Raw genomic sequence first — 9367 nt, 5'->3', positions numbered from 1 at the left:
CCTATGGGATCAGTTTTTGTCATCTACATTTTATAAGTCTTAAAATCAAGACTTTGTGACTTTATGATTTGTCCAGGCCCCTAAAGCAACTAAATGATAGAAGAACATAGGGTGAAATTCAGGTTGACCTGAATCCATATCCCTTGATCTTAACCAATAGTATATGTTATTTCACAAAGTATCTTCGTGACTAAAACTAAAAAACTGTTTAGTCTTTGAAATAGATAACTTCTTTGAAAACTGAAATATATTTTCTGTGAATCTCAAATAATCCATTATATCTTTAAGATTTTAAATAAACTAGAAAGTTTTACATAAAGAGACAGACTTTTGACTGATTCATCTTTACCAGAGTCTCTGATGATTTGATGGTGGTTCAGTAAAGCTAAATGATAAGATATGCCAAAGATCTTTAGTTTGCATTTGGAATATTTTTCATCAAATGTGAGGTTACAATTTTATAACATTACTGTGGTACTGGGATTCATTATCACACATTGTCAAACGGCAATCCTATTGAATATTTTATTCATGAGGTTTTTTTCAACATAAGTTTTCAAGATATTAAGCAATCTAATTATTTTCAAAAGTGGATACATGCAGTAACAGTAACAGGAGTACCATTTTAGAATAAGCTATTTTCACATTAGCTCTGTAGCACAGAGTTTAGAACACATTTGAAACATGAAAGTTGTAAAAAGCACTTACCAAAAGTAAAATAAGAGGGTATCTACACCTATATTTGCAGTGAAGATTCTGAAATGTACACGTAATTCAACATTTTCTTGTATGCATAACTTTTTAATTACATCAATTATGCACTCTGATTATTGTTTTATTATAAAGTGTCCTAAAAGAATTAAGAGTTATTTTAACTTGGCTACCTTTCTGTGTTTATATTTACCTGTCCTACTTCCTGTATAGTTGTTACCCCTTCTTTTTGTATGCAAGCTTTCACATACACTAAAGTGGAAGAGAAACATAAAATAACTAGTGGTTCTGATTCATGGTATAGGCCATACACACAGAACTGGCTAAGCTACCACTACTGTGAATGTCTTCAGGAGTCAAAAGAAACTGGGCATTTAAAACTTCCATACCTTCCCATCTTGCATTATGTATAGTCTGAGCTAAAGTAATGGGTGGTAATAGCAGACTGAAGAATATCCTCTGAAGAATGTAGCTACAGTCAGAAACTATCACTGCTGTGGATAGATCACCCTCTTGTGTGGGAGGGTTCACGGGCTTTCACATGAACAATAATCTATCTCATTGTGTGTAAGAAATACGAAGAGCAACCTTTCTACCCAGCCTTAAACAGTCTACCTTGGGAATTGTGTTTTTAAAGATAATTGCAACAAGGTACAGAACTGGTGGTTAGGCTGAATTTGCATGAGCAGCCAAAGGGAATTTAAACATCTGTGTTGTTGAAGAAAAGGGCATACTAATATATTGATATAGCAAAATTTTCAATATTTACCAAACCAACTAAAAATATATTTGTATAATTGGACTATTCATGTCATCCCAAACAAATCATGCTACATTTCATATTCCCCCAACCCTCTTTGGAGGAAGAGAGAAAAAAGCTGGAAACATAGCACTTAATTAACATAATCTATTATTTCATTTTAGTTGCAATTTTGTGCTAGGAATAGGATTTTTAAAACTATTACTTTGGAAAGTAGACTGTGATTTTCTCCTAAACCATTTGCTCATTCTTGTCATCATCCCTTTATTATTCCAGTGCTTGAAATTCTGATACAAAGATGTATTTTTAAGTGTTCTTGTACTTGGGAAAATGTCAGTAGACTCCCTGTGAATCTCTAAAAGCAGTGAAACTGCATTCATATTTTGTATTAGAATGATGTATGAAAGGAGACAGACGCTGATGTGGTCTAGAAGCAAGGCAGTGAGGTGCTTAGTAAGGATTATGTTTGCTAATTTAAAAAGAGGGAGGGGGAAGTTACACACATCATCAGTCGAAAAACAGGGACAGAAGCACCGATGAATTCAAGCTGTGTCATTTATTCTGTCACTGTCATGCATGTGCACTTTCCCCTCCTCTTGTACTGTGTTCTTCCATTTCTTCAGTTTCCGCCCACACAAATTGTTGCTACCACCTATTCTCCTGCAAGGGAGTTAGGAGGGTGGACTGGCAGCTTTAGCTCCCTGGAGAGCTGGTGCAGCTAGAGTTCTGGAAATAAGCTCACCGTGAGTGCTGGATCCCTTCTGAGCTCTGAGATTACACACTGTGCTAACGTGTTTGCAGTTCCATATTTTAAGCTCTGTGTGATTACAAATGTTTAATAGGCTAGTAAGATCACCCATAGGAAAATGTTAGTAGAAACTATATTTCAGAACAATTTCCAAATGCTTTTCTTCCCCTCGCTCTAAAAATCAGGGCAGGATTGAGAGACTGTTCACGTGTAATAGGATAACAGTAGAGGGCTGCTTACTTCAAGGGCTTTTGGATCAAGCTTTTAAGGAGAGCAATTAAAAATGTATCCATAGCAGGATGTGGATGTATACCGATATACAAGAGGAATGACTTTATTTTCTTTTTTCAGTACTCAGATGTGAATGAGGCTCCCTGCATCATGCTCTCCCAGGACATCCGAGAGGCATTCCTTCTGTTTCAAAGTGCCTTTACACCAACTTACAAAGTATGACAATAAAATAAGAAAAAACAGTCATTAACAAATACCACAATGAGTTGACCTTCTTAGGAATTGCCCTGGGAGACTGTATGTTGATGATAATGGTGCTACCATGGCTTAAAACATTTTTGGAATTCCTCTTGTTGAATTGTGTTCAGAGAGCTGGTATAAGAAAATGAATTTCATTACCTTGTAGTCACACCTCATCTTTCTCACTGCTCTGAGTGGATTCAGGATGAGTTTAAAAATTGAGATATTTCATAACCAGTTTGAATTCGATGGAATAATATTTGTCACTGACGGTATTTACCAGTTTCTGACAAAACAAAAAACAAACAAACAAAAAAACAGAATCTCTCGATTCAAGTATTCATGAATTGCTTATTGAATTTCAGCAAGTAGTTCATGAATTGTTCAACATTTAGCAAGATTAAATATTATCTACAATATTTCCATAGAAATGGGATTATTATTACTAATTTGCAGTATTTTCACATGGCAAATCAAGAGAAAATAGTATTTTAAAAAGTTATGAAGAAGCATGGTTCATGTGTTTTCAGAAGTTCTAGAAAATGAGACTGTCACCCTGGGGAGAAGACTGACATGGTAAATTCTATAAGCTTCAAGAGAAATGTAATGCTGAAAACAGAAAAGACAATGATTAAAAACAAAATAATAACTCTGTAGGTTTGACTATAATTGTCATGCACGTCTGTGTGAAGAGACCACCAAATAGGCTTTGTGTGAGCAATAAAACTTTTTAATCACTTGGGTGCAGGCAGGCTGAGTCCGAAAAGAGAGTCAGCAAAAGGAGATAAGGTGTTTTATAGGATTTGGGTAGGTAAAGGAAAATTACAGTCAAAGGGGGGTTGTTCACTGGCTGGCAGGAGTGGGGTTACAAGGTGCTCAGTGGGGGAGCTTTTTCAGCCAGGATGAGCCAAGAAAAGGACTTTCACAAGGTAATGTCATCACTTAAGGCAAGGACCGGCCATTTTCACTTCTTTTGTGGTGCAATGTCATCAGTTAAGGCGAGGCAGGGCATTTGCACTTCTTTCGTGATTCTTCAGTTACTTCAGGCCATCTGGGCATACGTACAAGTCACAGGGGATGCAATGGCTTGGCTTGGGCTCAGAGGCCTGACAATATAACCAATGATGGAAAATAAAATTCAATTTCTCAGTTGCATATGAGTAACTCAAACACAGCAACTATAAATACAGTCCTTAATTTAAAAAACAATTCAAACACCATATGTGTGGTTTGTTATTTGTCTCAATTTTGGTTTTTGCTTCTCAAATGTATATAGGCTTTTTGAAAACTTTATGTTAATTGCTAAGTAACCAGTCAAGGCAACGGAACACAATTTTTAAAATCAAGTTTCATTGAAATGCCAATATAACGTAAAAGCTCTCGAAAATCAGTTTTGAGTTATTTGAAATTAATCTCTAACATACTATGGGTCATCAGCTATTGTCAAATCAATAACATGCCAATTATGCAAATCGTTTTAATACAACTGAATACAATTTTTGAAACACAATAGGTCATGAATAAGTTATTTTGCAAATGTTCATTGCCTATTATTGCAAAATGAAACTCACAGTACAAGCATGCCTCAAATATACTGTGGATTCAGCTCCAGACCACTTCAATAAAGTGAGTCACAAATTTTTTGGTTTCCCAGTGCATATGAAAGTGATGTTTACACTGCATTGTAGTCTAAGAGTGTAGTAGCATTATATATTAAAAATGGACATGCCTTAATTTAAAAATACTTTATTGCTAAGAAATGCTAACAATTATCTAAGCCTTCAGTAAGTTGTAATCTTTTTCCTGGTAGAGGGTCTTGCCTCAAGGCTGATGGATGCTGACAGATCAGGATGGTGGTTGCAGAAGGTTGGGTTTCTTAAAATAAGACAACAATGAAGTTTGCCACATCAACAGACTCCTCGTTTCATGAAAATTTCTCTGTAGCATGCAATGATGCTTGATGGCAGTTTACCCACAGCACAACTTCTTTCAACTTGGATTCAATCCTTTCAAACCCTGCCACTACTTTATCAACTAAATTTATGACTATTCTAAATACTTTCCTGTCATTTCATTTCTTTCTTTCTTTTCTTTTCTTTTTTTTTTTTTTTTTTAAATTGAGACAGAGTCTCACTCTGTTGCCCAGGCTGAAGTGGAGTGGCATGATCTCAGGTCACTGCAGCCTCCGCCTCCTGGGTTCAAGTCATTATCCCACCTCAGTTTCCCGAGTAGCTGGGATTACAGGAATGCACCACCATGCCTTGCTAATTTTTGTATTTTTAGTAGAGACAGAGTTTCACTATGTTGGCCAGGCTGGTCTATAACTCCTGACCTCAAGCGATCCACCTGCCACAGCCTCCCAAAGTGCTGGGATGACAGACATGAACCACCACGCCTGGCCTTTTTGTTGTTATTTCAACAATATTCATAACATCTTCACCAGAAGTACATTCCATCTCAAGAAACTACTTCCTTTGTTCATCCATAAGAAACAATGCTTCATTCATTCAAGTTTTATGAGATTTCAGAATTAAGTAACATCACAAACTCCTCCACTTCCAATTGTCTTGCTATAGCCACCACATCCACAATTATTTCCTTCACTGGAGTCTGAACTCCTCATGGTCATCCCTAAGGGTTGGATTCAACTTCTTTCAAATAGCTGTTAATGTTAATATTTATATTTCCTCCCATGAATCACAAGTGCTTTTCATGGCATCTAAAATGGTGAATTTTTTCTAGAAGTTTATCAATCTATTTTGTCCATATCCATCCATAGTGATCTATGACAGTTTTAGCCTTACAAAATGTATTTATTGATCCACAGACTTCAGAATAGGTATTGTGTTAGTAGGAATGGAAGCAGTATTAACCTCATAGTACCTCTCCATCAGAGCTCTTGGGTGACTAAGTGCATTCTCGATGAGCAGTGATATTTAGAAAGGAATCTTTTTTTTGAGCAGTAGGTCTCAACAGTGGGCTTAAAATATATTCAGCAAGCTATGCTGTAAACAGATGTGTTGTCATCCAGGCTTTGTCTTTCCATCTATAGAGCACAGGTAGAGTAGATTTAGAATAATTCTCAAGGGCCCTAAGATTTTTGGAATGGTTAATGAGTACTTGAGTGCTGGCTTTAACTTTGAGTCATCAGCTGCATTAGCCTGTAACGAGAGAGTCAGCCCGTTCTTTCACACGTTGAAAACAGGTATTGACTTCTTCTCTCTAGCTATTAAAGTCCTACCTGGTATTTTTTTCCCAAAGTCTGTTTCATCTGCATTAAAAATCTGTTGTTTAGTTACAGCCACTTTCATCAGTTGTTTTAGGTAGATCTGGATAACTTGCTGCTGCTTCTCCATCAGCACTTGCCACTTTACCTTGTATTTGATGCTGTGGACATGGCTTCTTTCCTTAAACCTTATGAACCACCCTCTGCTAGCTTCAAACACTTTTTCTACAGCTTCTTCACCTCTCTCAACCTTTATAAGATAGAAGAGAGTTGGGACCTTGCTCTGAATTCTGCTTTGGCAAGGGACTGTTGTGGCTGCTTTCTTCTTTTATCCAGATCACTAAAAATAAAAACAAATAAATAAATAAAACTTTCCCAGATAAGCAGTAAGGCTGCTGCTTCTTTTTTTCCCCCGTTAATTATTCATGGGTTCACTGCAGTAGCACTTTTAATTTCTTTCAATAATCTTTTCTCTGCATTTACAACTTGACCAACTGTTTAGTGCAAGAGGACTAGCTTTTGGCCTATCTTGGCTTTTGACATGCCTTCCTGATTAAGTTTAATCATTTCTAGCTTCTGATTTAAAGGAAGATGAGTAACTCTTTCCTTCACTTGAACACTTAGAAGCCCTTGGAGGATTATTGCTTGGCTTTTTCCATATATTGTTTTCTGTCAGGTAAGGAGTGATATCTAACCGAGATGCAAAATTTTTAAGCACAGTTGAGCACAATGACTTAGGCAGTCTCATGCAAGGTATGCTCAGTTTCTGCAAAATAATTAAAAAAAGAATATTTTTCAATTTTACTTCCTTTCTCAGTAATCAACATAGCATCCTGGTTTATAGAGGAAAAGATGTGGTCAAACCCACAGGTAACTGATACAGAAACCATACGCAAAAGCCTGCTGAAACCCAAGGACTTTCCACCACCATCCCTGCTTCCCCAGAAGAGAATGACATGGTTTGGTTGCTTATGTCCATTATCCCATTATTTTTGTTCAACTCTTGATTGTTTCTCTATGTTAGAGAATGTGTAATAAACGGTCTTGCTGCTTACTGAGATTTGTACCTTGTAGGAGAAAAAAAGAAGACAAGAGCCTAATTACTCTTTTTGTGTGATTCCAAATATTCAAACAGGCTACTCTTGTATTTATCGTACTTTCCATATCTCAGGATTCAACTTTTTAGGACCTTGCTACTCAGAGTGGGGTACATCAGCAGCAACATCGAGATCACCTGGGAGTTTGTTAGAAACAATGAATCTCAGATACACGTTAGACTCATGGAATAAACATCTGCATTTAATAATACATCCTAGTGAATCTCATGCACTTCAATATTTGAAAAGCACTAGGCTAGGAGATAGAACTATCTGGCTATGAATTTTGGTACTACCTCTTAAAAACCTCGGTCAACTGAGGATCATATTCATCATAGGTGAAATAGAAATAATAAAGACTCCTCCTTCTACTGCTCCCAGCGTGGGGCCTCCCAGGCGACAAGGGCCAAGCACCCACCAGCCGGAGCCACGCACCCGCTGCTTCCGGAACCCTCTGGGCGGCAGACTGGCTCACTGTGCAGATTCTTCCTAACCTACTGGTGAGAAGTACGACACAAGATGGCCGCAAATAAACCCAAGGATCAGAATAAATTTGGCCTTACACAAAGTCATCAGGTGGGCAGTGCCGGTGACTCTACTTACGGGAAAGGCTGCTCTGACTCTACAATGCATGTACGATGAGTTTGTGGAGGACTATGAGCTTACCAAAGAAGGCACCTATCAGAAGAAAATAGTACTGGATGGCGAGAGAGTACAGATCGATATCTTAGAAACAGCTGGGCAGGAGGACTATGCTGCAATTAGAGACAACCATTTCCGAAGCAGGGAGGGGTTTCTCTGTGTCTTCTCTGTTACAGAAATGGAATCCTTTGCAGCTACAGCTGACTTCAGGGAGCAGATTTTAAGAATAAAAGAAGATGAGAATGTTCCATTTCTACTGGTTGGTAACAAATCAGATTTAGAAGGAAAGGTTTCTGTAGAAGAGGCACAAAACAGAGCTGACCATTGGAATGTTAACTATGTGGAAACATCTGGTAAAACACGAGCTAATGTTGACAAGGCATTTTTTGATTTACTGAGAGAAATTCGAGCGTGAAAGATGGAAGACAGCAATGAAAAGAATGAGAAAAGAAAAGAGGAAAAGTTCGGCCAAGAGAATCAGAGAAAGATTCTGCAATTTATAATCAAAGCCCAAATTCCTTTCTTATCTTGACCATACTAATAAATACAATTTATAAGCACTGCCATTGAAGGCTCAGTTGACTGAAATTACTTTAACATTTTGGAAATTGTTGTATATTGCTAAAAGCATGAATTGGAACTGCAATAAAAGTCAAATTTACTTAAAAAAGAAATAAATGTGGCTTCACTAAGAAGCAAAGTTCAACTTATTTCATTATTGCCTACATTTATCATGGTCCTGAATGTAGCATATGAGCTTGTGCTTCTCGGGCAGTCTTTCTTGAAATATTAAATAAAGAGGTGAGATGGGGGTGGGGAATGGGAGGAAAGGTGACTTTGTGTGTGTGTGTGTGTTTAATAAAGCTTAAAGTTTATATCATTTTAAAATATCTTGGTCTTCTACTACCTTGAAAAATGACAATTGTGAACATGATAAATTTTACCACTTTTTGTAAACCATCGTTATGCAAAATTTAGAAGAAAAAGTTATTGGTATAGTTGTTGCGTGTAGTTAAACTGAGAGTAATTCATCTGTGAATCTGCTTTAATTACCTGGTGATTAATTTAGAAAAATGGTGTAAACGTGCACATGGAAATTTTTGAATATCCCTTAATTTAAAAACTGAAAAATACCTGGCTATATGACTCTGGATGTGTTCTTATTGACACCAGGGTTCGACTGCCCATATGTCGTGGTGAGAAAATATATGCCCAGCATGGAGTACAGTTTTTGTATAGAAAATCCTCGAGAAATAACTGTCTGCTAGGACTCTGCCCAAATTTAAAATTTGTGCCATTATCTGGTTTTTGAAAATAAGATTCCAGAACTCTTTGATCGCTTTTAATAAACTGCAAGGTCACATAAAATGAAGGAACAGCATATAGTTGTAAGAGAATTTTTGACTGCGAGGATTCAGCACCAGTTTGAATGATTTGAATGAACCCTCTTTTTCTCTAAGATATTGGTCCCTGGAAATCACTTTCTGCCAGTGGTGAACATGTAAGTGTTAAGTTTTTTTTGTTTTGTTTTGTTTTGTTTTGTTTTTTGAGACGCAGTCTCCCTCTGTCGCCCAGGCCGTAGTGCAGTGGCCGGATCTCAGCTCACTGCAAGCTCCGCCTCCCGGGTTTACGCCATTCTCCTGCCTCCCCCTCCCGAGTAGCTGGGACTACAGGCGCCCGCCACCTCGCCCGGCTAGTTGTTTTTTTTTCTG

The 9367-nt window shown here is 37.4% G+C and overlaps 1 pseudogene; it reads left to right on the top strand.

Moving 5' to 3' along the window:
- Positions 1-2895: 2895 nt before the first annotated feature.
- On the top strand, positions 2896-8187 carry LOC105515221 (annotated as a pseudogene).
- Positions 8188-9367: the final 1180 nt, after the last annotated feature.

The sequence above is a fragment of the Colobus angolensis genome, unplaced genomic scaffold (genome assembly GCF_000951035.1).
Source record: "Colobus angolensis palliatus isolate OR3802 unplaced genomic scaffold, Cang.pa_1.0 Scaffold256, whole genome shotgun sequence".
Lineage (NCBI taxonomy): Eukaryota > Metazoa > Chordata > Mammalia > Primates > Cercopithecidae > Colobus > Colobus angolensis.
Note: the sequence above shows the minus strand (reverse complement) of the source record. Positions and strands in the feature narration are given on the sequence as shown.